General features: G+C 43.7%; 1 protein-coding gene and 1 long non-coding RNA gene across 3 annotated transcripts in view; one reads left to right on the top strand and one right to left on the bottom strand.

The window, feature by feature from the left end:
• MARCHF4 (membrane associated ring-CH-type finger 4) overlaps positions 1-27,702 on the top strand; it is an 89,563-nt gene that overhangs the window by 17,894 nt on the left and 43,967 nt on the right. The gene's annotated exons all lie outside the window — the stretch shown is intronic.
• LOC123480150 (uncharacterized) overlaps positions 6,923-27,702 on the bottom strand; it is a 40,908-nt gene continuing 20,128 nt past the window's right edge. The window contains exons 2-3 of the long non-coding RNA XR_006656036.2: positions 13,168-13,263; positions 6,923-7,100 (exon numbers count right to left, since the gene is read on the bottom strand). This is a non-coding gene — a long non-coding RNA (uncharacterized lncRNA). The remainder of the gene's footprint in view (positions 7,101-13,167; positions 13,264-27,702) is intronic.

Raw genomic sequence — 27,702 nt, 5'->3', positions numbered from 1 at the left:
TGTCAAGAGCTTTATTGGAAGTAGATTCAGAAACCTAAAGGAAAGAGCTTATTTTGGAAAGCCCACAGGCAAGATTCTTTTTTAAAAAATCAGGACATAATGGTTTATGTTCTTTGGCCATTTAGTAGGGAATCAACAACATCCCTTGACCCCTCTGGGTGATGCAGAAAAGGGAGCCACTGCTCTGGAAGTATCTGAGAGGAGAGAGCAGGGGCCTCCGAAGCCAGCAAATCACAGGTTTCACAGACCAGATCACCTAGACTGGACCTCCAACTATTGAGGATGTCTCTTATTTCCTTGCTTATTGATGCTTCGTAGCAGCTGTTCCAAACATTGCCCATTCTCATCAAGTGTCAACCTCATTCTCAGCACATGACTTTGCTTCCTACTTTACTGAGGAAATTGGAGTCAGCAATTCACATTGCATCATCCCCCCTTCCACCTGTCATTACTCCCTCTTCACTTCTGCAAGTGTCTGTCTTTACCTAGTCTCTCCCTTTCTCTCCTGTTCGACTCCTTCCAAAATGACTATGCCAGTGCTCTCTGTCCTGGCCCACCCTAGCATCTCCCATCACCACGGGGACTTCACCCATCCATTGCCACTGTCCTCCCACACTCCCACACATCCTTCTTGAATACTTTGCATGACTTCTTCTTCCCTGGCTCTCTCTCCTATGCATCCAGGCATGCTCATATCTTCAACACCTCTTGAAGGCATAGCGCTCTGTCTTTCGTCTCTCAGTGCCCACTCCACCTCCACCAGTGACTGAAAATAATCCTCGGGAGGTCTCTGATGACCTAATTTAAGAACAAGTGGCCTTTTAGAGGCCTTCCCTTCTTGATTCCTTTGCATACGAGACACTCTTGATTCTCCCCTCCTTGCATATGTTTTCCTCTTTTGGTTCTGTCTTTGTGGATGTCCATGTGCAGTGAATACGAAGACTGTTCAATATCCATTCCACCTGATTCTGGTGAAGTCTTGTCCAGACTTTGGGCCATTCTCCATTTGGGGGTCATGAAATCAATTGTATCATTGAGCTGCAAACAGCCATCTTTTTTTCCACCCCCTGCCCTATCATGAAATAGACTAGAATAGAATAGGGAAAAATTTGAGTACATTACATGTCACAACATTAAGCATCATGAAATGTATGTTTTTTGCTACAGATTAGTGAGAAAAAATGGAGAAACTTCTGTTCTAGTTTGCCTTTCTGTACTGCCAAGCTGGGAAGTAAAAAGGACACTTCCCATATTTCTGCAACATTTCTAAAATCACAGTTAGACCATCTTCTGAAAACTGAGTCCTCCTTCCCAACTCCCTGTGTGATTATGATTTCTCCAGCACTTCCATCCCCCACCCGGGTCCTGTGTGACTTCTCCCTCCCACTCCATTCATACCTAATCAGTCAGTAGGTCCCACTCTAAGGATTACAGTATCCATGCCCCCTTACATGTCCACTTGCTTCATTTGCTGATTTTACTATTCATACCAGAATATTACAATAGGCTTCTAATTACTCTCCCAATCACCCAGTCAGTGACAATCTTGAACTGTCATTTATGAACTCTATGACCTCGGAAATGTTGTTTGACATTTCTGACCTTCAATATCATTACCTGCAAAGCAGAAATAGTACTTTTCTCACAAGGCTGTTTTCAGGATTAGCTAAAAGATATATAGAGAATATACATAAAGCTAGGTAAAGGATATAGAAAAAAGGCTGGCACAAGTTAGGAGCTCAGATTTACCTTCTAGCCTCTTAATTCATCAGGCACTCTGCTACCAAATCTTCTATGGCTCCTTATTGCCTAATGAATAAAATATTTCAACTCTGGTCCTAGGGCTCTACAGGTCCTTCAACTTGGCCCCAGACTTCCACTTAAGCCTCCACTTTCCACAACTTCCTGTCCTTCTGGACAGTGGTATAACTTGCCATTCCTTTCCCAGATACACTTGTTCTTGTCGCTGCTGTTTGCCTTGGTGGTGCCTTCTGCCTGGCTGGCCCTTCCCTCTTATCATTGTCATTACAACACAGCCTTGAAGAAGGGGATCACAAGAGCCCACCCACCAGGAGGCCTGTGGAAGCAGACTGTGTGCAAGCCCAGACATAGCAGACACCTTCAAGGGCAGGGTGTAGTCTTGCAGATGGTCACCAGCATGCACCTGGGATCCAGTGTAGGGAAGAAAATGGCACGTGGACCTTTCTGCAGGCATGTAGAAAATCAAACCTCGGTCTAGCCCCACCTCTCTCTGCAGGTCCCTGACTTCCCCACCATGACCCAAATTTGTTCCAGACTCTCTCTAGAATACCTACCGCATTCCCACTTCTACATAATTATACCCCCTTTCTCATGACTCCATGGCCATACCGGGCGAGTCCCAGCCACCCCCAGCTGGTCCCTCTGCAGATCTGCTCTTAGCCTCAGGCCATCCAGCAACAGAACAGGTGCCAACTGGAGCATCAGAACATTGTTACATCCAAAGGGGGGCTTTCTCCCATTGGAGGTAGGCAGTCCTTTGTTCAACTGGTTGCCCTCTCTTGTACCAGAGAGGTGCCCTTCTAGCTCCTGCTCAGAAAACTCATCCCTGGTTTTTCCTATCTGTTAGCCAGAGGGAACAGCCCGAACCTTATGGGTGGTTGTGAGACTCTAGTTCAACCTGGACAATCCAGCACAGCTTTTGGTGCCCCAAAGCTAGAGGGCTCAAACTGGCGGTTCTCAGGGGTTGTGTGGGAAAAGATTCACTTTCTACATTTTATTTGACCTGGGTTGGGAATATGATTTATTTTTAATCAAAAGAACAGCCCTGGCCAGTGTAGTTGGTTGGAGCATGGTCCTGCAACTGAAAGGGTGCAGGTTGCATCCCCCGTCTGGGTGCATACAGGAGGCAACCAATCAATGTTTCTCTCTCTCTAAAAGCAATGAAAAAATGTCCTCAGGTGAGGATTAAACAAACAAACAAACACTCACATGTACATGCATGCATTCCAGAACACACTGTTGAAATTTGGAAGATCCAGGCAGAATCTTTGGGCCCCTTCCTCCCAACAGACAATTGTAAGCTATTGCCACTAATTACGGGCAGTTTGCTAAAGTCCCTCCGCAGCCCTCTGACAGGACCCTCTATGTGTATGGTGGGTATTCAGTATCGCTGCAATACTGCAATTCTCTGTGCCGGCTGGTGAACAGCTGCTGTCTGGGGCTCCACCACCCCAGTGCCCCAGCTTCTCCCTTGGGACTCCCTCTCTGACCTCACCAAAAGGCAGCAACAGTAGGGGGTTTCTGAGACCCTTCTCAGGGCTACAAGGCAGCTGATTGGTTGGTATCTGTGCAGATCCAGTTGCTAAATGTCTTGAAAAATGTTGATTCCAAGATGTAGTGGAGTTTGTGCCCATGTTCACCTCTGAGTCCCCAGCATTAGGAGCAGGGCCTGGCATAGAGTAGGTGTTGCTTGTTGACTGACTGACTGAGTGACTCACTCTGCTCTTCCACTCTCAAAAATGTTAGTTTCCTCTCCTTCCCCTCACCCTCTCCTTCTTTGAAAGCCAACAGGAGAGGGGTCCACCCTGGATCCTGCCCTTTTACTCAGCTCTCCCTCCGCCCTTCAGTTCACACCTGATCACTGGTGTGGGGTGGGGTCTGGTGGGGTAACCCGGTCGAGCTCCTCAGCAGCACACAGGCCTCTTCCAGAAGCCAGTGGCAGAGGAATACAGATGGGGCCTCCCGCCTCATGGGCAGCCCAAATGCAGTCAGGCACGAGAGACTGCGGGTGTAATCAGAGCCACTTTATTTCTCAGACAATAGAAACAAACAGAACAGCAATCTCAGTCAGGACCTGGAAGGACCAGCAGGGAGCAGGCAGATTGGAGGAGCTGTGAAATGGTATAAATTAATGAAAATGATTCTGCCGCCACTTCTCACTGCCTTCCCGCCTCCTTGTAATGGTTCTTGCAACTGCTTTCCTGGGCCCCAGGCACTTGGGGAGCCTGACACTTGGGGAGGGCAAAAACGTGGAGATTTAATACTAGAAGGGAGGGCATTAATTCTTTGAGAAGCCGAGTGATTCAGGGGAGAAGGAAGGGGAGGAAGAGGGAACCGACAACTGGGGAGCCTGGACAGAAACGTGCAGCCAGCCAGTTTGAGAAACCAGAAGGCCTCCACATGAGTGCTGAGCTGCTGCTGGCTCGGTGACCTTGGGCACGTCGCCTCACCTCTCTGGGTCTGTTTTCATGTCACTGAGTAGACTGAGACAGTGCAGCTTCCCAGTTCCCGCCAGCCCCGATATTTGGTGCCCCCGCATACTCTTTTATGCACATCCTCACCTCCTTTTCCTCTGTTGAAATTATTTGGATTCTGTATCTCTCTTCTACAGCCAGGAGCTCTTCCTGAGGGCCAAGAATAATTTTCTTTCCCTTTTTTGGCCATGGGGATGCTCGGAGCGGAGTCTGTGCTGGAGTGAAGGACAAAGGGAGGGACAGAGGGATGGCCAACACTGGCGCAGGCAGCCGCCAGGTGGGCTACTTACAAAGGAAGGGTGGGAGGGACCAGTTGGAATCACTGGCTTTGACGGGATCCAGGTGGGGTTCATTACATTCACGTTCACGTGGAGAGGCATCCAGAAGGCCCCTCTGCCTCTCCCGCCACCAAAGACACACTGGGTGAAGGAGAGGAGGGCATCGTGTGCGAGGTCCTGGTTGAAACTGCACTGACAGCAGTTCGAAATAATTTTGGGTTTTATATTCCTGTATTACCCTAGATTAAAACAACGCAGACGGGAAAGCTACGCTCCTCCATCCTCCGCCCCGCCGCCGCCACGCCCAGCTACCCAGCTCACCCAGCGGCCCCTCATTCGGGCTGTGAAAACAAAGCCAGCTTCCCCGGGCCATCTGGCTGCGGGATGCTCCGGGGAGCGACCGGTCTGAACAGCCGGCCTCACCCTCTCGACTTGCCGACTTGCCGTTTACTGGGTTTGGGGCGCTGGGTCTGAGAAGTGGGAAGGAGGGAGGCGGCTCCGGCTGGAAATTCAGCGTCTTCACGGGCTGCTGCTGGGGGCGGAGCCCGTGAGCAAGCTGCTGCTGCGTTTAAGGAGTTAAGAATTACCCCAGCAGGACCCCAGAGAAAGGGTGGAAATTAAATGCACAATTCCTCCGGAGCTCCGTGGTCCCCTTTCACCTTGGCGGAGTCCTGGGTGATAACGGGGTCCCCTGGAGGGTCTCCACGGGATCACTCCTGAAGCCAGCTTTGTACTTGAGAAACCTGCCCCACCGCGTGCAGATGAATGAACAAATAAGCAGATGGATGAATGACCAGGAGGGCAGATGAGGATTTGAAAAGGACTGTAAAACTGCCAGACTCTGTGTTCATGCCACTTACGCTCTTGCTGAGGAAAAACACTCCTTGGCTGAGCAGCTAACAGAGAAAAGTGTGTCTTAAAGGAGAAGGGTGGGGTGTGTATGTGAAAGAATGAATGGATTTTGTGTTTTGACATGTTTACTAAGAAATGTGGAAACCGCTTAGCACCTGCTAATTAGACTCGGAGCAACCTTAATTCCCTGCAACCTGAGAGTGGCAAGGGAGCAAGGGCTGGGAGGATGGGCGGGAGTTCTGAAGGGGGTTGTGGGCTTTTCCCCATTGAAGATGGAGGAACAGAGAGAGTGGGACGGTGGAGAGGGCAGGGTCAGTTAACACTGCTCCATAGATTTCTTGGCACCTGCTCTTCCCTTGCAAGCCAAGCACTTTCTTCTCTCACAGATGCCAGCGTGATGGGGCTTCTGCTGGGGCCACCTGGGAGCGTCTTGGTCTATCCCCTTTAACTATAACTCAGGAACTGCCATAGTGAAGGTCAAAGACTGGTCCACAGTCACTCTGGTGTTCTTTCTTTGTGCTTAAGCCTCACCTCTCTTGAGACTCTCCCCCTCCCTCCTCTCTGCTGTCCAAGCAGAGGACAGCAAGGAAGTTAGGGACACAGGCCTCGGACTCAGACTACCTGAGCCCACCTCTTCCTGCCTCCAATTGCTGGCTGTGTCTTTGGGGAAGTTGCAGTTATGTGTCTCAGCTTCTTGAATCGTCAATGGGAGATAAAAATAGCCCCTACTTTATGGGCTGTTGTAAGGATTAAGTAGGTGATCCCTTTAAAGACCTTGATACTTAGCAGATGCTCGATGGATGTGGAATATCATGTTTGCAGACTTTGGAGTCCAAGAGCCCAACTCAGCTGATGACTGGCTGTGTGACTATATGGATGAGGGTCTGTTTGGGAAGCAGAGCCCACGCCCAGTAGTTCACGGGGGAACTGGTTATGGAGGTGTTGGTGGACCTGTCAGTCCAAACAGGGGGAGTTGAAGGCAGAATAGAGAAGCCATGTAGTGAGGCAGCACCATCCCTAAGCTGGAGGGGCAGAGGGAGAAGGAGGGTTACTGCAGCCTGGGAATCAGGCTCCTTGTGGGATCTGGGACCACCGAGGAGGGCTGGGGGTGCGGGTGCGGAGAGGGCTGGCACTAAGGAGGCTACTCGACTAGTGCTGACATTGCTACCTGAGGCTGGGAAGGGATGCGGAACTGCCCTGACTTCTCCCTAATTCCCACCCTCCAACCTCCCACTTGGCCGAACCAGCTGGCAGTGGAGCCTGAGAAGCATAGTTTCCAGGGGTCAGCGCCCTGTGACCTAAAGCAGAACAGGGCAAGACCAGGAGTGACCCGCATAGGGACATGGGGAACACTCCTTACCCTCTTAAACTTCAGAGTTCTCAACTGCTTAAGAAAAAGTGGGGAGAAGGTGCCTCATGACTGAGCTGGTGGGACTGTGATGAGACGGATGAGAGGTAAGGTGCCTGGTTGTAGTAAGTATTCCATAATTGCCGACTCAAGCTCTTCCCCCCTTCAGGACCCGACTCATATCTCACCTCTTCGCAGAGTCACCTCTGACCTCTGGGATCTTACACCACCTTGCTCGTACTCTTAGTACAACGACGATCACATTTCAGTGCTGTGGGGATCAAACATCTGTCTCTTCCACTAGAGTTTGGGCTCCCAGGAGCAGCTGCTTCCTCTTGCTTCCCTTGCTGCTGAGTGCCTGTCACTCAACATTAGTGGATGAAAGCTCTGTAGGACAACACACAACATATAATTGTTCAATACAGTCTGCAGGCAATGCCAGAGTTCATGAGATATGAATTCCTAGAAGCAGTGAGGCACTAACAGAATTGTAGTGGAGGTAAAGACCAGGAGAGAGGGAGAGAGATGTGAAGTTCAAAGAAAACGAGAAGTATGAAGGTTTGGAGACAAGCATAGGGGCTTATTCAAGGTCACATTCATAGTAAGGAATGTCAGATCTCCTGGCTTCTAAGAGAGTGGGAGGATAAAAACGTTTTTCTTTCCTTCTTTATTTTTAGAGAGAGGGTAAGGGAGAGAGAAGGAGGGAGAGAAACATCAATGTGTAGTTGCCTCTCACATGCCCCCCACCAGGGCCCTGGCCCTCAACCCAAGCATGTGCTCTGACTGGGAATCGAACCGGTGACCCTTTGCCTTGCAGGCCCACACTCAATCCACTGAGCTATACCAGCCAGGGCTTTTTTCTTTATTAAAGAAACATATATTCAGTGTGGAGATTTTAGAAAACTCGGGTAAGCAGAAAGAAGAAAATAAAACTATCCATCATGCCAACCCCTCAATTAACCACAGTAAATATTTTGGAGTTTATCCATTCACTCATATACATATGGCATTTTTTTCCTTACTACACTAGTGTCAGTCTGTTTCATAACCTATTTTTAAAAATTTAACAATAATACTTGTGCAACTTTCCAAGACATTAAATACTCTTTTACAACACAAATTATAAAGCTTTATAATAATCCATTGTACACACTCACTGATTTACTTAAATAACCCTCCTAATATTTGAATGTTTAGCTTGTCTTTGATATTTTACTGCACCAGAAAATTTTATTACTATGAAATCTGTGTAGCCTAACCTTTTTGTACATTGTCATTGTTTCTTTAATTTCCTAGAAGTAAAATTACTGGTCAAAGAACATGCACAGTTCACAGCTTTTAACAAGGATTGGCAAATTTCCTTTCTTCAAAAAAAAAAAAATTGCACTCCCCACTTGCTACAGAGAAAGTGGTTCCAGGTACCTTACCAACACTGAATTGATCTACTGCTATTTTACCGAAAATCAGTTCATCAAATGACCAATTCACTGAATGGTCAGTAAGGCAGACAGATGAGGATGGGTAGGTAGATGGATGGATGGATAGATAGATAGATAGATAGATAGATAGATAGAGAAAGCCAAAGCCAATTCATTAAATGACCAATTAACAGAATAACTAATTTAACAAATCTACTGCTTAATATTGCTGTAAAGCAATTTCACGCAGTGAAGGGAAGGCTTTCACACAGCTTCGGAGGAACACCCTCAAGTGTGCGCAGGCCAGTTGTCACTTTGTCCGGATGGCAGCAGTTGGAGAATTACTCAGTTGGTTGAAATAGTGAGGTTTTGTGCATGAGTAGCTTTAATAATCCAAAAACTGCATTTCCTCATTAGAAACCACAATGTTGGCATTTTAAGTGGGAATCTTTCAGTTTGGACTAATTTCTTTTGAATTCTTTTTTACATCCATTTCTGTTGTCCCACTTTTAACATTTTTATGAGTTTTCAGTTAATTTCTCAATAGTCCCTTTGATTTATCTCTAGCAATTAGTAAACAAAACTTAGTATGTGATAGGGGTGCCATCTTAGCTTAAAATTGTCCAGCATTTTTAGGATTAGTAACCAATTTACTTTGTGTCCTTCCTCGGTAATTTTACATTGATGATCAAGGTCCATACAATCTGGGAACTCATCATTCTGCTCATTTCTCTCTTCTGGATTCTTGGGGGGTTTTCCTGCTGCTTGCTCTTTCCTGTCAAGTCTTCTACTCACATCTACCAAGTCATCATATCCCACTTACTCCTTTTTAGAAACCAAAATGTCAAGATTTTATATTACATGGGACTGTCTCCTCTGATTTCTTTAGTGTGCTGGTGAATATCTTTTACGTTTTTTCAATTGTACGTATCTACAGCATTCATTTGCTAATTACACCAGTTGCACATTAGCCATAATGCATGTGCAGCAGTTAAAGTTTTAAATTCCAGCATTTCTGTGGTAGGATTGTTTTGGACACTTTTGCAGGTTACTTTCTGTTTATCTAATCTTTAGTCATTTTAAGCTTTCTTTCATTAGCTCCTCAAATGGCATATGAGCTTTTACATTTGAATTTCTGAAATTAATTGATGTGATTGTTTCTGCCTTTTTCTTGTTTGGCCCATCTTCTGGAGTTTGTAAGATTTGGGGCCAAATAATGTTTGGCCCCTTCGTCAGTGACTTCACATTTACGGCTAATGTGATAGGAGACTTTGCGATTCTTTTCTGTCATGATATCTCTTAGGTTTTGACCAGTTTTGTCCTGAATCGTACACTATATACGTTTTCTGTAAATTGCTTCCAAGTTGATGATACGATTTATTTTTTCCAGCATATAAATCATACATCATTACTAGAAATAACACATAGCTATCTGAACGCTGGGAATAGTTCTGAAGTTTCCATCTCCAAACCAATCTCCACAGTACTCAGAATCCACAACTTATTTTTAGGGTAAAGTGTGTCAGTTTGCTGACTTATTGAACTAACTGGCTCTTTGGCAAACCTACTGTTTTAGCAGGTCCTTTTCTGATAAAACAGCCTGTTTCTTTGTGAAAGCCCTATCTCCTTGCATCCTTGACACTATCTTAGTTTTCTATTGTTGCTGGGACAAATTGCTACAGACATAGTAGCTATAAGTAGCACAAACTAATTGTCTTACAGTTTTGTAAATACCAGGTCACCTCACTGGACTATAATCAAGATGTTGGCACATTGTGCTCCTTTCTGGAAGCCTTAGGGGAGAATTCATTTCTGCTCTTTCGGGTTGTTAGCAAAAGTCAATTTCTTGTGATTATAGGAGGGAAGTCCTTGTCTTCTTGTTGGCTGTAAACTGAGGGCCTTCTCAGCTTCTAGAGGCCACCACGTTCCTTGTCTCATTAACCCCTTTCTTCCTCTTCAAAGCTAGAAACAAGCAGCCAGCCTTTCTCATGTTGACTGTATCTGATCCACTCTTCTGCATTCCTCTTCCACTTTTAAGGGCCCATGTGATTAGTTCTGGCCCATCTGGATGATGTAGAATAATCTCTCTAATTCAAGATCAGCTGATTAGGAACCTTAATTACATTGAAAAATATGTTTATTGGTTTTAGAGACAGAGGAAGGGAGACAGAGAAACATCGATGTAAGAGAAAGACATTGATCAGTTGCCCCTTACATGCACCCTGATCAGAGATCGAACCTGCAACCTTGGTATGTGCCCTGACTGAGGATCAAACCCGAAACCTTTTGGTGTATGCGACGATGCTCCAAGCAGCTGAGGCACAATGACTAGGGCCTTAATTACATTTGTTAGTTAATATGTTCATAGGCTCTCTGGTTTGGGACATGGATATCTTTGGGGGGGCCATATTCTGCCTACCATGCCAATATTAGCTATTGTTAAAAAGAAAATCACCTCCTGGCTGGGTGGCTCAATTGGTTGGGTTGTGGGTTCCATCCCCGGTCAGGGCATGTACCTAGGTTGAGAGTTTGATCCCGGTTGGGGTACATATGGAAGGCAACCGCCAATGTTTCTCTCTCACATCGATGTGTCTTTCTCTCTCTCTCATCCTTCTCTTCCTTATAAAAAAATCAATTTTAAAAACCCTCAGGTGAGGATTAAAAGGAAAAATCACTTCGGCTAGGCTTACTTTAAGCCTAGATTTAGAAGAATGAGATAGGGACCCAAAGGTTGCTTTGGCACTGTTACAAAGTCATTTGTTAGACCTTAGAACATTTAAATCTCTTAACCACAGTCTTAGTTTAGGCTACTCGAACAAAGTACCACAGACCAGGTAGCTTATACACAACAGAAATGTATTTCTCACTGTCTGGAGGCTGGGAGTCTGAGATTGGGTGCCAGCATGGTGAGGTTCTGGGAAGAACCCCTTAGCAGGCTGCATGCTGCCATCTCTTTGCATCTTCACTTGGCAGAAAGAGGGTAAGAGAGCTTTTGGGGCACTAATTCCACTCAGGAGGGCTCCACCCTCACGACCTAATTACCTCCAAGGTCCTGTCTCCTAATGCCATCACATCGGGAGTTAGGATTGCACCATGAATTTGGGGGCAAGGGGACATCAACATTCAGTCCATTTCAACCGTGTCTGGATGTTTTTGTTATTTTTATCATGAATTTAAATTCTATAAATACTTAAAACCCCATGAATTTCATTGTTTTCATTTTGTGCAATCAATATTCAGTCTTATGTATCCACATTTCTGCTATTTGAATTGTTCCTCATTTCTTCCAGCATTTTCCATAAACAACTGATATGTGTGATAGTCCCATCCACTGAGAAGTAAACAAGGTTCTAATGGCACCTGGAACCAAAGCTGGGACATACAAGGAGAAACAGCGAAACAGAGTCCTAAGATCTGGGTTCTACCAACAGTGTAGCTTAAATAACTTGTGTAATATTTCTGAGCCTCAGTTTCTTTTTTTCAAATTTAATCTTTATTTTATTTTTTCCATTACCATTTAGTCCCCTTATACCCCCTTCCCCCTAGCAATCACCACACTGTTGTCCATGTCCATGAGTCCTCTTTCCTTTTTGCTCAATCCCTGCACCCCCTAGTTCCCCCCATCAAGCTGTTATCTGCTCTCCACCTATGAGTCCGTCTCTGTTTTGCTTGTTAGTTCAGTTTGTTCATTAGATGCTGTGTATGAGTGAAATCGCGGTATTTGTCTTTCTCTGACTGGCTTATTTCACTTAGCTTAATGTTCTCCAGGTCTATCCATAGTCTCACGAAATGTAAAATTTTCTTCTTTTTTATGGCTGAGTAGAATTCCATTGTGAAAATGTCCCATAGTTGTTTTATCCACTCATCTATTGATGGACACTCGGGCAACTTCCCTATCTTGGGGACTGTAAACTGAGCCTCAGTTTCTTCATCTCTTAAAAAGCAGCTTGTATGCCTGCTTGCCTCACCTGTCTTACAGGTATAGTCAAGGTGGAATGAGACAGCAAATGTCAAAACTGTAAATTCTAAAGCAGAGATTGTAAACTGACCCATGGGCTGCAAGCAGGCAGTGCACATTTGTTCTTTTTTTGGCCTATAAAGTGCTTCCTTATTTTTTTCAACCAAGCTCATGTTTTAAAAAAATCATATTTCACATAAAAATATACATATCTGCCTTTCCCTCTGGAAAAAACATCCAAACATCTGGCAACAGGAGACCTGGCTTCGTACTGGTGACCGATGGGCTGGGGCTGAGCAGTCCTCATTCTGTGTTCTGCTGGAACACAGTCTCAGCTGGGTCACACCCTCCCCATCTCGACACAAACGCATGTGCACTCACACTGACAAGTTCGCACATCTCTGCCCACCTCTTCTTGGTCTGTGGCCCTTGCTAAAGCATTTTATCAATATTAGTTGTTAGTAGTCATTTAAAAGTCAGAGACACACAGGGACAGAGATTTCTAGTGTTAAGTGTTGCTAAGCACTGAAACAGGTGAGGAGGGAGGTTGTAGAAACATTTTCACTGGAAACCTAAAAATAAAACCGGTTTGAGCACAGCCTCTCCTGGATGCAGGGGCGGGGCAAAAAATGATGGCACTAAGTTCCTTTCAGGTTTTAAACTGAGCTGGGGGTGGGGAGGAGCTATTCGAGAATCCATATGTTGGAGGAAAAAAGAGTGGAGATGTTGCACGGATAAGTTATATATTGCAATATAATTCAACATTTGGAAAACAAAAGAAGTTACATGATAGAGACAACAGAAAAAATATACCACCTTTATTAATCAAAAGGACGCATGTGCTTGTAAAAACTCACCTCAATTTCCAAAAGCACAAAGTAAAAACAAAACTTAAACAGGGAGGCATGGGGTAAATTATAATTCTGACCTGTATCCGGCACATACAGTGTACTAAGTACCTCACGTGGATTAATTGAGTTTTTTATCCTCATAATACCTCCTCAAGTAGGTAATATTATTATTCCCGTTTTGCCACGTGCTGAAACTGGAGCTCAGGGGGATGACATAAATAACTTACCAATTTCTCCAGCTGGTACTTGGTAGATCCAAATCTTAAAGTCCAGGTTGAAGGATGCCTGCACCCAAATTCTCATCCAGGTGATTAGAACACCATCTAGATGATTGCAGAGAAGGGAAAAAGTAATTATTATAAGCTTGAGTAGGTAGAAGTGATATAAATGTAACCCTGGAGTATCAATTTAAACATCTGCTGATAAATGCACTTTGCTTATGCAGCGTTAGTACACTCATGCAGAAAACTCAAGCCACGCACAGTCACCGTGGGGTTCTTATGGGCAGGGTGGCCAAATTCCACACGAGACTGAAAGGGCACTTTGAAGCCTCAGGAGGTCCTTCTCATGGAAAAGTACAACTTCCTTGGTCTTAATGATAAATGGCTTTGTTTTCTGAAAGGACCCCTCATGACAAGCTGTTTCTATCTTTCAGAATACACTGTGACCCACCCACCCAGACAGATCATCGGTTCATCTTGAAACCAGCAGTTGATAATTTGGCCATCTGATGCTTAAATCTAGTTGTTAACCCTCCCCATAGAAAAAGTGTTTATGTACACATATCTGCAAAATACCACTACAATTTCAGGGGGTTAAGAGATCCTCTGAAGCTCATTCATGGACCCCAGATTAAAAACCTTTGCTCTAAACCAGGGTGGGGCCAGATTCTAGCGACTCCACGCCAGCCAGCAACTTCTTTGATTTTTCCTGGTACCTCATCACCAATCACCAATCATATGGTTTTCGTTGTCTTCTCTCCTGGTAATTTCATATCCATCTTTTGCTTTCTCCTTGCCTCTTGGTAAGTTGGTTCTGGGAAAGACATTCCGGGAGAGGCTGGTTCTGTTACTCCCCTTGGACTTCTCTAGCCACCTTTGGTAATTTATATTTATTCACCAGGACACACACACCTCTGAATATGCAACATTGTGTACAACACTTTGGATCAGTCTAGTTTTCCTTTCACTGCTATCTCAGTTAACAGAGACTTATATGACAGAGGTCTGTTCACAGGCACACCATGTCTGGCTGTGACAGTCATCACTGGAAAAGAGTACCTGGTTTGGGCTGGGGGAGCTGGTCACTGGGGTTGGAAATCTCCCCATGCTTCACTTCTCAAGCCAGATGCCCTGGCCCAAGGCTGGATCTTCCTGGCAGAATCAGCCTCCTTTTCTAGCTCAAACCAGCGCAGTGGATGGGACTGGGGCAGCCCTGCCTGACTAGCAGGGTCACCAAGGAGTCCAGAAGACATCTATCAGAGGACAAAACACCAATGTTCCTATCCTGGTTTTCTATCGCCAGTCACTCCATCTCTTCTTCTTTCGCCTCAATGAATAAAACTTTCAGTGTGCCCAGGGCTACATTCCCTTAGAAGAATAGGACCTGAGGATCCATTTCCTATACCACCCCATCTCCATTTCACAGGATTCAGGTTTCTGCTATGTCAAGTTGAGAGGGAGAGAACATGGGAATGGCTGGATACTTCTATTAGCATTTGCCCTTGCCTCTTTGCCTGCTTACTTCCTAGCCATCATTCACATCTTGCCTCAAGCATTCCCTCTTACATGCTCTTACAGCTCCACACAGCTCTCTTGCATTGGACTTACAGACATTGCAATTTAATACTTATTGGATACTATTGAATATTATAATATATAATTAAATATGTATATATTAAATATATACATCTCCAGAAAGCCATAAGGTTCAGGAGAATGGGAACCATTCTATTAGTATCTATCATTGTATTCCTATTGCTTGGGACGTGGTAGGTGTTTAATTAAATATTTGTTTGAATGAGTGAATGGGAGGTAGTTAGACCAGTTTGTGGGAAGCCCTAGAGTTTTGAATGAAGAGGTAAGGCCCTTCTATGAACAGTAGGAAGCCTGTTTCCTAGGCTAAATGTCCCTTTTGTGTTATCTCAACCTTCTATGTTTGAACTGTGTATGACAGTGCTAGTATTCCAATATAATCATTCCTCTCCAGTCTTACCCAACTTTAGGGAAATGTTCCAAAATCTTACTTAAATGAAAAAGCTACACTATACATCCTTATCTGCCCTGAGAGGATATTTAGTGTGGCAGTTTTAAAACATGAGCTTTGGAATCAGACAGAACTAGGTTTCAAACCTAGGTTCCCCACTTGCTGGCTGTGTGATTTTGAACAAATTGTTTAATGTCTCTTAGCTTCAGTTACCTTAATCTATAAGCTGGGGATGATAATATCTTCTTTATAGGACTAAATTAATTAAGTTCTAGGAAATATTTATCAGAGAACCTGACCTATAGTTGCTCAATCAGTAGGTGTTTACTTATTAAGAAAGCTGAATGCTCCTAAGAGAGGTGGAGAATTAAGTACCCACAGGAACTGGACCCCAAAGAATTAACATGTGACCTCTGCCTTTCTTATTTATTTCCTAGAAAATATGAAAGAAAGAATACTGGAACAGCTGATAAAATGTAAGATCTGTTTAATGTTGAATCCCGTGTGCTCTCTGAACTCGCCTTTGTGTCTTACAATGGTTCCAGATTCTAAACAGATCATTCACTCACGCTTTGCCACCACCCAGAACACCGGGGTGATGAAGAACTTCACCAAGACATTGCCAGCTTGTACACTTATATGGTTTCCAGATTGGTTGGGTATGTCAGGGGGCAGCCAGGCAACCAGCTTGTATTTCCCAAAAGGCCAATAGAAGGTCTATAGCTTCTTCGCTCAAAATCACATTCTCTACAGACAAGGCTACTTGGAAAATTGCAAAACTCCAAGGATGAAGTACAGAAGCTAGAATTATATTGACTTGATTCAGGTAGGGCCTGGAGAGTTTCCCATTCTCCGGCTACAGGGAGAATATGTAACCCAGGTCAAGAGCTTCAGCTCACTGAGTCCACAAGCATCTATGAATGTCAGACATGCATTGGGTGCAACTCTAAGTCCTAAGGACAATAAGTAGCACCACCCTGTCCCTGAGGTGGTAGGCTTTTTTAAGGAAAGCCTGTTCTAGAAGCATTGCAGCAATCACAAACCTGTTTTTCAGAAAAAAAATAAATAAATTCTGTAATCCCATCTCCATAATATAGACTTACTTTCATTGTTGTGTGTTCTTTTTCTAGCATCTCTGTTTTCAACAATCTCTAAACAAGTAGTTTTGTTGATTGTCCTTACTCATATCATTAAAGTCCGGGGAGGGGGGAATCTCTTAAACTCTAACTGCTTCCCATTAGCTAATCCAAAGTCCCACCCACGATCAACAAGACCTTGAGGGACAAAGCCCCTCCTGGCTTTTCCCCTGGCTGCTCCTCCGATTTCATCTCCTGCCCGTTTCCACATTATTGGCAGCCTTCCTGTGGTTCTTTGCACCCACCACACTGCTCCTGCCCCAAGGCCTGTGAACTGCACTCCCTGCCTAGAGCAGATTTCCCCCTGACATTCGCACAGTTTACTCCCTCAATTCATTCCCATGCTGCTCAGATTTCATCTCCAGAGAGGGCCCTTCCTTCATCACCCTCTAGTAGCTTCTGTTGCTCTGTACTTCTTTATCCAGATTTAATTATCTCCACAGGACCTGTGAGCCCTTAACATACATATTTAGTATTTGTTTGTGGTCTACCCCTTCTCATTGTACTGAATCACCCGAGAGGGCAGTAGTGTCTGGTCTCTTCACTGCGGTGTCCTCAGCACCTAGAGCAGTGGATGGCCTGAGAGACATTCACCCGACCCTGGACTGAGGCTTCTGCTTTGGTGCTCCTTCCCCTCACATTTTGCTCAGTGGAGGTGGCGAGGAGGTGGCCTGCCTCCATTGGTATAACATTCTTTTAGGGATGAGCTGTGCATAGGTGAGCAACCTCAAAGGTAAGCTTGCAGAGCCTGGAGATGAGAAACGCGAAGATCACTCTGCTTTCTGTGGGTGACTTGCAATGAGCTTCCTGCTGCACAAAGGGGAAGGTGCTCGGATGAGCAGCACCCTATCATTTCCGCAGCTTGCCTCTGAAGTCAGCTGGGAGGGCCCCGTTGTATTTGCTTGGCAAAACCCCTTCTTTATCCTGGCAATCTTATTTTTTTCATTGTAGTCAGAACATGTGACATGAGATCTACCTTCCTAAATTTTAAGTGCACAATACAGAATTGTTAACTAGAGGTGCCATTTGTATAGCAGAGCTCTAGAACTTATTAGTTTTATGTAACTGAAATCACACCCAATGAACAGCAACTCCCCATGTCCCCCTCCTCCCAGCCCTCACCAACCATCATCGTACTCTCCGTTTCTATAGTTTTGAATTTTAAATGAGTAGGATCATGCAGCATTTGCCCTTCCATGGCTAGCTTGTTTCACCTAGCATAATGTCCACCAGGTTCATCCAGGTTCTCACATCTGGCAGGATTTCCTTCTTCTTTTTTCTCTTAAAGATTTTATTTATTTATTTTTAGTGAGAGGGGAAGGAAGGGTGCAAGAGGAGAGAAACATCGATGTGAGAGAGGTACATTGATCGGTTGCCTCTCGCAACTGGTGCCCTCAACTGGGGACCTGGCCCGCAACCCAGGCATGTTCTCTGACTGGGAATTGAACCAGTGACCTTTCAGTTCACAGGCCAACACTCAGTCCACTGAGCCACACCAGCCAGGGCAGCATTTCCTTCTTTTTTAAGGTCGAATAATATTCCACTGTATGTATAGACCACACTTTCTTTATACATTCATACACGCTAGGTTGTTTCCATACCTTGGTTATGGTGAATAATGTTGCAACTACTTGACAGGGTCAGACGCCAGTTCTGTGCAGCTAGGGCTCAAGAAGCTAGAGGATTATGTAGCCACATCCCTTCCCCTTTCTTACAGGCAATGTTCCTCTCCTACCCCTTGGATTCATCTGATGTGCCAGCAGCCAGTCCCCCAAACATGTCCATCCTTACCCCTTAGGCTGGGGTTCTCAAAGGTGAGTGCATGGACGCCTGCCCCAAATAACCCCAGCTGCTTCTCACATGCAGCTGCCCTGGCAGCACCCCCGACTCCCAGAATCCGAATTTCTCAAGCACAGCTGTTTGAGAACTTGGGCCTCAGTCTTCGACTGTGTGCTTTACAGTGCCTTGCACTGCTTGTAGTTCATTGCTCTGAGGATATGACTCAGGGGAGGGTGTTTATTTGTTCCTCCTCTGTTCCTCTGACCCCTCTCTTCCCTAGCCCCACACACTCCTCAGGGCTGCATGTTTCTTTTCGCCAAGGATGCAGTTTCCCTCGTATACCTTGCAATACCCTTTCCTAGAAATTCACCTTTCATCTTTTTCTTGAATCAGAGAGCTCTCTGTTTTGCAAGGTGTTGCATTCCTTGGCATTTTTTTTCATGTTCAAGAAGAACTGAAGAGAGGATAAAGGCCCCCATATTATAAGGGAGTGAGAGGCGGACCCCCTCAACAGGAAGCACAGTTAAAAATGTCCCCAGCAGGAAGGCTGCTCTCTGGGAAGCACAGATAGCTATCAGGACAAGTGACCTTTCTAATCACGCCTGACATTTCACAGCCCAGAAGGCAGAAGGGCCACCCTTACTCTGGAGGCATTGTGTCGTGCTGTGGTACCCAGATACCTGTGTCTAAGTCTCCAGTGACTTGGCCCCCAACCGGATGATGGATCAGAGCTGGCAAGGGGCTTTGTTTCTCAGGAAAAGGGAAAAAACATTGAGCAGGGGGCCTATGTGGATGGTGTGACTGTCTAAACCGGGGATAGAAAGGGGATAGAGAAGGATATTACTTCCTGGGAGAATTAGTTCCTGAGGGCTCAGGTGATGCTGATCAAACAGGCCTGCTGGAGGAAGTAAAACAGACAAGGCCATCTTCCAGTCCCTTGTGGCCCCAGGGGACTGTGATGACTCACTTCTTACCCACCTCAATATGAAGACAGCTTCATTTTTTCTCAGTATAGAAAATAATGCCTTCTTGCACTGGCCAGCGTGTGTGGCTCAGCTGGTTGGAGCATCATCCAGTAACAGAAACGTTGCGGGAGCATACGGTCTCCACATAAGGGAGGCAACCAGTTGATGCTTCTCTCTCACATTACTGTTTCTCTCTCTCCCTCTCTCTAAAAAGCAGTAATAAATGTCCTTGGGTGAGGATTACAAAAAAGATTTTAAAAAAATTAATGCCTTCTCATTCTTCCAAAAAGCTCATACAGCACATGCAGGCATAGAGAAGAAAGTAAAAATTACATGTAAGCGCATCACTGAAAGATAAACATTACTGACATTTTAAGGACATTTCTATGCATATGTACAATATTTTAAAACAAAATACAGTTCTATCATTTGTACCACTTTGTAACCTGCATTTCTCACTTAACATCTTGAACACATTTCCTTGTCAATGAAATATAAATGTAACAAAATCATTCTTAATGATTTAAACGTAGTCCATTGTATAAATGAACCCCTTTAGGTTGCCTCAGACTTTTGGTCATGCTAGAATATATTAGCATGAACAATCTTATAGTTAAATCCTTCTGCAGAACTGAGAGTATTCTCTTATGATAAATTCCAAGAAGTAGATTTGCTGAGTTGAAGAATACGCACGTTTTTAAGACTTTTGTTCTCTGTCCTCTAGAGAAGTTGTAACAGTGTATATATTCCTGCCACCGGGGGCTGGAGTACCTGCCTGTATTTACCCTCCTCAGTTCTGGGGATTGCAGTCTTTTCAATCTTTGCCAATTTCATGATTGAAAAATAGCTTTTACAATTGTTTTTATGTACATTTTTATTAGAGGAGTTTAACAGCTTTTCCTACTTTATTGGCCATTTATTTCTTGTGAATTGCCTTGGCCTTCCCCTCCCCCTCTTTCGGAGTGTTAACCTTTCTGATATTTAGTTAGAAGTAGTTTCTAGACAGTAAAGATAGTAACTTATTGTTATACAAGTTATAACAATTTTGCCTAGTTTACCACATGTCTTTATGTGGTTTTGACCATGAAGAAATTAAAAGTTCTGATGTGGTCTAATTTCTGTGGTTCCAGCTTCTTTGGGACCGCATTTAGAAAGCCTTACTCTATTCCATGGTTGAAAACAAATATTTATCTGTATTTTCTTCTCTTTTTTTCTTATTTTTATTTTTTTTAATTAATTTATTTTTATTCAGTTACAATTGTCTGCATTTTCTCCCCTTCCCTCCACCCCACCCCAGCCAGTCCCACCTCCCTCCCCCACCTCTACCCTCCCCCTTGATTTTGTCCTTGTGTCCTTTATAGTAGCTCCTAAAGACCCCTCTCCCCACAATGTTCTTAATTTCAATGTCTCTGGTTGTATTTTGTTTGCTTTTTTCTTTTGTTGATTATGTTCCAGGTAAAGGTGAGATCATATGGTATTTGTCCCTCACCGCCTGGCTTATTTCACTTAGCATAATGCTCTCCAGTTCCACCCATGCTGTTGCAAAGGGTATAAGCTCCTTCTTTCTCTCTGCTGTGTAGAATTCCATTGTGTAAATGTACCATAATTTTTTGATCCACTCATTTGCTGATGGGCACTTAGGTTGCTTCCAGTACTTGGCTATTGTAAATTGTGCTGCTATGAACATTGGGGTGCATAGGTTCTTTTGGATGGGTGTTTCAGGGTTCTTAGGGTATAATCCCAGCAGCAGAATTGCTGGGTCAAAGGGCAGTCCCATTTTTAGTTTTCTGAGGAGATTCCATACTGTTTTCCACAGTGGCCTCACCAGTCTGCATTCCCACCAACAGTGCACTAGGGTTCCCTTTTCTCTGCATCCTCTCCAACATTTGTTTGTTGATTTGTTTATGTTGGCCACTCTAATCGGTGTGAGATAGTACCTCATTGTGGTTTTAATTTTGTATTTTCTTCTTGAGTGTTGTATCTCTCTCAACTCTCATGGCCTTTGACCACTGTGCCCTGTGTCAGGAATGGTCTTTCTCCTGAGCCTGGGGGCTTCCTCACATTCCTCAACTCTCAACTAACTGACATCTCCCCAGAGAAGCCTTTTCTGGTTATAGAATTCAAAAAGGTTCTCCCAACCCCCAATGACTTTCGCTTAGCACCTTATTTTTCTCCTTCATAAGTTTTATCAAGAATTGTAGTTACACATTTTATTTACTTGCTTATTCAATATTCACAACTAGGCTGTAAACTCTGTGGAGGGCAGAAACCATATTTGTTTTGTATTTCCAGCCCCCAGCCTGGTATCAGGCACTTAGTAGATATACAAGAGATGTTTGTTAAAAGTTGTTGAATGCTAAATTCCTCCAGAATTTGTGTTGGTGTGAGGTATGAACTACAGATCTAATTAAAGTTTTTTAAATAGTATCTTGTGATTACAACACACAACTATAAAAATGCAGACTAGTTCTCTTATAATCTCCATTTCACTGGGAACAAGGAAATGAAACCTGGGTTGCAGGAAGGGCATAGAATCAACGGCTCTCCAGCCCCATCAGCTCCTCTCTCTACCAGGACTTCCTTTTCTTCATTATTGCTTTAGCACTAAGTGCTTCCCATCATGCTTGTTTCAGGGCTGAGCCTAGAGTGGATCCTTACTTAATGGTATTTACTGGCTGGTTTGAACCTTTCAAATGGCAGGGAAATCAGACATCTTTGATGTGTTTCATACAATATTCACATCAGCCTTTGGAAGCCCTGAGAAATCTTTGCTCCCTCTGTAACCCTCAGAAACTGGATTTCTCTCCATCTTTCACAACTGTTAGATGTGGTTCCAAAGCTAGGGTCCACATCCAACACTTGTGAATGAAAATGAGAGAAATGGAAAGTTATTCAGGAAGACGAAGATTGCTCACATGTGCTTTTAAAGTTTCCAAGTGTTGCCATATGCCACGTGCCATTTGTTTCTTCAAAACTGACCAGAAGAGTAGCTGCGGCAGCTTCACAATCAGCCTCATGGAAGCCATAACTTTGAGTCTTTAAGATCTGATGCCAGTAATTTTTCCCAAATTTATGAAAGTAATATCCTATGCATAATATAATGGAAGAAGTCACAAAAGAATTGATTTTACTCTATTTAAAAGCTGTTGTAATTAACTAAAAATGTTCAGATTTATTAATAATCAAGGGAAAGCAACTTCAAGGAGCAATTAGATACCATTTACCTCTAAAAAATGGAAGAAGTCACAAAAAAGGAACTAATGTTACTCCATTTAAAAACTGTTTTATTAAACCTAAAAGATTTTCGACTTTACCAATAATACAAGTTAAAACCACAATTAGAAACCATTTGCTCCTAATAAATTCATTGTAATATAAGAAATTATAATACTTAATGCTGAGTAGAATGTGGTAAGACAAATGCTTCATTACGCTATGGGTGGGAGAATAAATGGATACAACATTTCTAGAATGGAATTTGCCAGGAAGAAGCAAGAAACTGACAAATGTCCATTCTATAATGGTTCATAATCTTACTTTCAGAAATTTGTATGAAAAAGGCTCATCAATGGTTCATTAAAGTAAAAATGTGAGAAAACCTAAGGGTTTGACAATGAGAACATGAAACAGTTCAGGACCCAGCCACAGTATGGACTATTGGAAAATGATTGCCAATAGTGTTCCCATGAGTAACTGATGACATGGTGCGATCGGCTCCTGAATCTAAAACTGCAGAGTCCAAGTGTGAGTGACCCACGGACACGGACAACCGTGTGGGGATGCACCGTGGGAGCAGGGGGCGGGCTGGGCAGAGGAGGGCAGAGGAGAAAAACTGGGACAAGTGTAATAGAATAACAATAAAAAAATAAAATAAATAAACTTAAAAAATAAAAATACAGAGTTTGATCTCAAATTTCATTCTTAAACTATATATTTTTATAGGAAAAAGATTAGACAAGAGAGGATAAAGTGTTAACAGTGATTATCTCTAGCTGGTGGGATTATAGGTAATATTTTGTTTCCTTCTTAATATTTTCCAAATTCTTTAGATTCTAATATACTACTTTTTACTTTAAAAGAGCTTTTTCTCTTCTTTTTCATTCCCACCCCATGGTGGTGTTAGTGTGGTCTTGGACTACACCCACTGAAATATGGAATCTAGGGAAGGGAAGGAAGAGACCTCCTATATCTCTCTTGCCAGCCAAACAGCTGTTAGGTGCAGGATGAAGGCCTACAGGGGTGTCCAACCTTTTGGCATCTCTGGGCTGCACTGGAAGAAGAAGAGTTGTTTTGGGCCACACATTAAATACAGAAACACTAATGAAAACAAAAAGAAATCTCATAATGTTTTAAGTAAATGTATGATTTTATGTTGGACCGCAGGGGGCCTGCGGGCTGCAGCTTGGGCACCCCTGCAAGAGCATACACCTCCAGAAGTGGGTTAATAAGAGGGTGACATGATGAGGGACATAAAGCCGTGGGACATGAAAAGTGGCTAGAATACATAGGCAGGATTGGGAAGCCTATGTATAATAACCTGAGGTTATTATGAAGCAAAACGAGCAAACTCTTCTGTGTCGCCCAGAAAGCAAGACCAACAGCAGCAAATGACAGACAGCTAGATGTGGGTTCACTGTAAGGAAGTACTGTCTAATGACTGCAACTGCCCCAGAGGGAAGGGGCAGCCTCAGTGAGGAGGAACACTCACTGCTGGGGCATGGCTAGGTGGCAACCTGGTGACAAAATTGAGAGGGGTCTGGCCTCACTTGAGTGGTTGTATTGGTTAGGTGCCCTCCAAGGTGTCATAAAGACCAATGATTCTATGCTTTGTCCACCATAAAATGGGGAGAGTCCTGGAAATATCACTTAGTCATTTCCCCCTCTTTGCTAGTTCCTCAGTTCCAAGCAGGAAAGGACCACAGGCATTTGAGACAAGTGGTGTATATTTGTGAATGGGATAGGATGGGGCTTGGCGATCAGGGGAATGGGGCTGTGTCAGTTTGCACTCTTGGTTGTAAGTGACAGAAAGCCAACTGAAACTGTATCGAGTAAAATAGAAAGGGCATTAAAAGCCAAAAAACATGGAAGCCAAAGGGAATGAGACTGGGTACAATGTGGCTGGATTCAATGGTGCTTATTTCCAGCAATTTAAATTTCAATTAATCTTTAAAACCTAATGCTCATTTCCAATTCTAATTGGTATCTATGGGTTAATTCAAGTCATTTAAATGGCAGGAGACTCAGATTTTAGGTTCCATCCCTTCATCCATGTAGCTGAGTCTGGCTGCATGATTGTGAAGCCTCTTCATGTGGAAGCAAGATGGTCTATGACAGTTGAGTTTATGTTGTACTTGACCACTCATGAACTCAGACTAAAACAGTGGCTTCCTCTGAAACTCAAAACCTTCAGGAAGACTTCCTTAGATGGTTTGGATCATGTGACCCATTCTTAAACCATTCACGGTATTTATGTCCCCACGTAGTTATCCACTGATTGGCTAGGCTGGGTTATATGTACACACCTGAAACCTGGGTGTGGAGGAGGCAAGTCAGCCTTATATGGACCTTCTGGGTTGAACAGCATATAGAAAGGAAAGTGTCTTATGCTGATGATAGAGAGTTTGCTCCTATTTATTTATTTATAAAAATATTTTATTTATTTTTAGCAAGAGAGGAAGGGAGGTAGAGAAACATCAATTGGCTGCCTCTTCTATGTGCTCTGACTGGGGACTGAACCCACAACCCAGGCATGCACCTTGACTGGGAATAGAACCAGCGACTTTTAACTTTCTGGGATGATGCCCAACCAACTGAGCCACATTGGTCAAGGCAGGAGTTCTCTCCTATTTAAAAAAATATTTTGGAAAAAGAGGTGTACCAGCTGCCATAGAAATCTATTTCACATCCATACCATCTGGTAATTCTGCCTCTCTTCTAGCTTAAATTCCTCCTGCATAATTTCTGCCCTTCTTGTTCTGTTCCATCTTCAGAGTAGATTTAGATCAAAACCTCTTCCCTCACAGACACACTGTGAGGATTAATTAGGTTTTCCAGAAACCATATGTAAAGTGCCATGGGATCTTCTGAACCATATGCTTTGTAAAGATATGTTGCCATTAGAATCAACTCTTCATTTTTTGTGCTTATGGGGGATGAGTATGAGGAAGAATCAAAAGGCAAGGGCTTCATTTTGGCCATGTTAACTATTCTCTTACGTCTCCAGATACCGTGCCTCTACCATTCACAGGGAGCAAACACGAAGAACAACCCTGATGGGTTTGATTGCTCACACCCTTCTTTGAATGAAGTAGAAGTTGGGAAAGGGGTCCCAGAACGGATTGCATAATTGCACTGAACCAAACCAGGGTCAGTGCCCGGAGGAAGATTAGCAGCTGGCTCTGTTGAGTAGCTTTCCTTTTTTAGTTCAGGGTAACGAGCTATGAATGATAGATAACTGTCTGGGCAGGAGGCGAACGTCATCGTCTAGGCTCTTCTGTCAACCTGCAAGCTCTCTTTCTGGGGATTTTCAGGGACAAATGGTGGGAAGCACAGTGCTGAGAGGGAAGGTTGAACACAGGGTTCAGGAGGTGAGCTGTAGACCTGGCTCACATGCCACACCTGCGGCAGGACCAGCACACAGTAGGGCTGTCCTGTCCAGTCTGCTACCGAGGTTACACAGGCCCATCGCCAGCCCTCAGGAAATGGTTTCCATGTCTGTTGTGTTGATAGATAGCAAGGCCTGGAATCCAGGACAGCAGCTCCATGTGCCTGACTTCTTTTCCAAGAATATTTTTGGAAATATTAAAAATATTTTCCCCAAGTTCTAATTTTAAAAACATTCAAACATATAGAAAAGTTAAAAGTATAATAAATACCCTATATTTTTTACTCAGATTTATTATCTTGACACATAGTATACTATCTATCTATCATCTGTACATTTATAGGCAGATATCTATACAAAATTTATCTATACATACGTATATATGTGTATATATCTAGTGTGCATATGTATGCATTCATTCATATATATGTATACATGGATAGATATCAAAGGTTTTCCCCAAGAGCTTTTGAAAGTAAGTTGTAGACTTCATGATACTTTACCCCTAAATACTTCTTCATGTCCCTCCAGAACAGCATATTCTCCTATATAAGCACAATACAATTATCACCCCCAGGAAATTCGTATTTATACAATGCTAACAGCTTATATATAATCTATACTCTAATATCCCCTATTGCACTCACGCTGTCCTTTAAGCAAATGTTTTTCTATCTAGCTCTACCATTTAGTATGCTGACATTTTTGAAGAGTGAAGAGTCTAGCCCAGCTGTTTTGGTAGACTGTCCCTCAGTTGGGATGTGTCCGATCACTTCCTCATGATTTGACTCAAGTGCAGGGCATGAATTCTTAGCTGTGTAAACCTTTAGCAAGTTACTCAACGATGCAGAACCTGGGTTTACTGACAATATTACATACCTCATACGGTCATTGTGGGAGCCAAGAAACATATTGTCTAAAGTTCTTCGCACAGGCCCTGACAAAAATAAGCACTTAAAAATTATTTGCTCTGCGATCAGCAGCATCATGGACATCACCATCCAGAGCGTGATAGATCCTCCTCCCAAACAGGTTGTCATCTCCCTGGGAAACCTCCGGAGCCCTGAACCCCATTCTCCTCATCTGCAAATAAGGAGTAAGCTCTGCTCTGAGTAGCCTACTGGGCTGTTGTAAGAATGAAATGAAAGGTGCGATCAATGGCCCAGTGTAAAGTGGAATACGAAAGGAAAATATAGGCAAGCATCATTATTATTTGCTGTATTTGCCTACTTTTAAATCACACTGTTGTGTAATAGACAAACCCAAATAGGAGTTAAAAATGAAATTAGCATCTAACAAAAACCTAATTCCTGAGTTTAACTAATGCAATAGTTCTTGAACTTTTTTTTTATCAGCAGAACTTAATTTTGAAACAAAATTCATGGAACCCAAATATATTAAGCAGATTAAAATAGAGCTACATTGTGTGAAGATCCCCAGGCTCTGAGGGGCCAGGTTGAAACACTGAAGACAGGCCCGGACGCTGTGATGGGAGGGACCTCTTAGGGTTGCCCCAGTTTCTCTACTTGCATCTGCTCCCAGAGTCATGCCATGATTTATCATCTCTTTCTCATTCCTGGCCCATTTCTGCAAGGAGTGGTAATATCTATGGACCCCAGCGATGATTTACTCAGTTCATTACTAATCATTATTAATGGCTTATAAACATCTTTCCTGGAAACCACGCTGAATGCCTTGTACTCAGAGACAGACACTGACAGGTTACCTAATGAGGCACCCGTGAAGTCTTTGACAGAGCAGCCCCAGCCAGGGGCCTCCCAGCATGTCACTTGCACCTGCGTGTTTCACATCCGGAGCTGGAGACTGAAGGTTGCTGCAGCCCCACCTTGTCTGCAAACCACCAGACCTCACTCTTAGTGGGTAGGACTCCCTGTGACAACAAGCTCAGGCATTGCTTACATCAGAGCAAGGCCACGTGGTAGGACAGCAAACTGACATGAGCCCAGTTCCTACAGTGCGCCAGCTAGGTTGCCTACTTCTCTTTTAATCTTCATAATCAATTCAACTAGGCAGACAACAAATCCTCACTTAGGTACTTTGTTTAAGGTCATC

The sequence above is a fragment of the Desmodus rotundus genome, chromosome 2, assembly GCF_022682495.2.
Source record: "Desmodus rotundus isolate HL8 chromosome 2, HLdesRot8A.1, whole genome shotgun sequence".
In the NCBI taxonomy this organism is placed as follows: Eukaryota; Metazoa; Chordata; class Mammalia; order Chiroptera; family Phyllostomidae; genus Desmodus; species Desmodus rotundus.
This window is presented reverse-complemented; position numbering and strand designations above follow the sequence as displayed.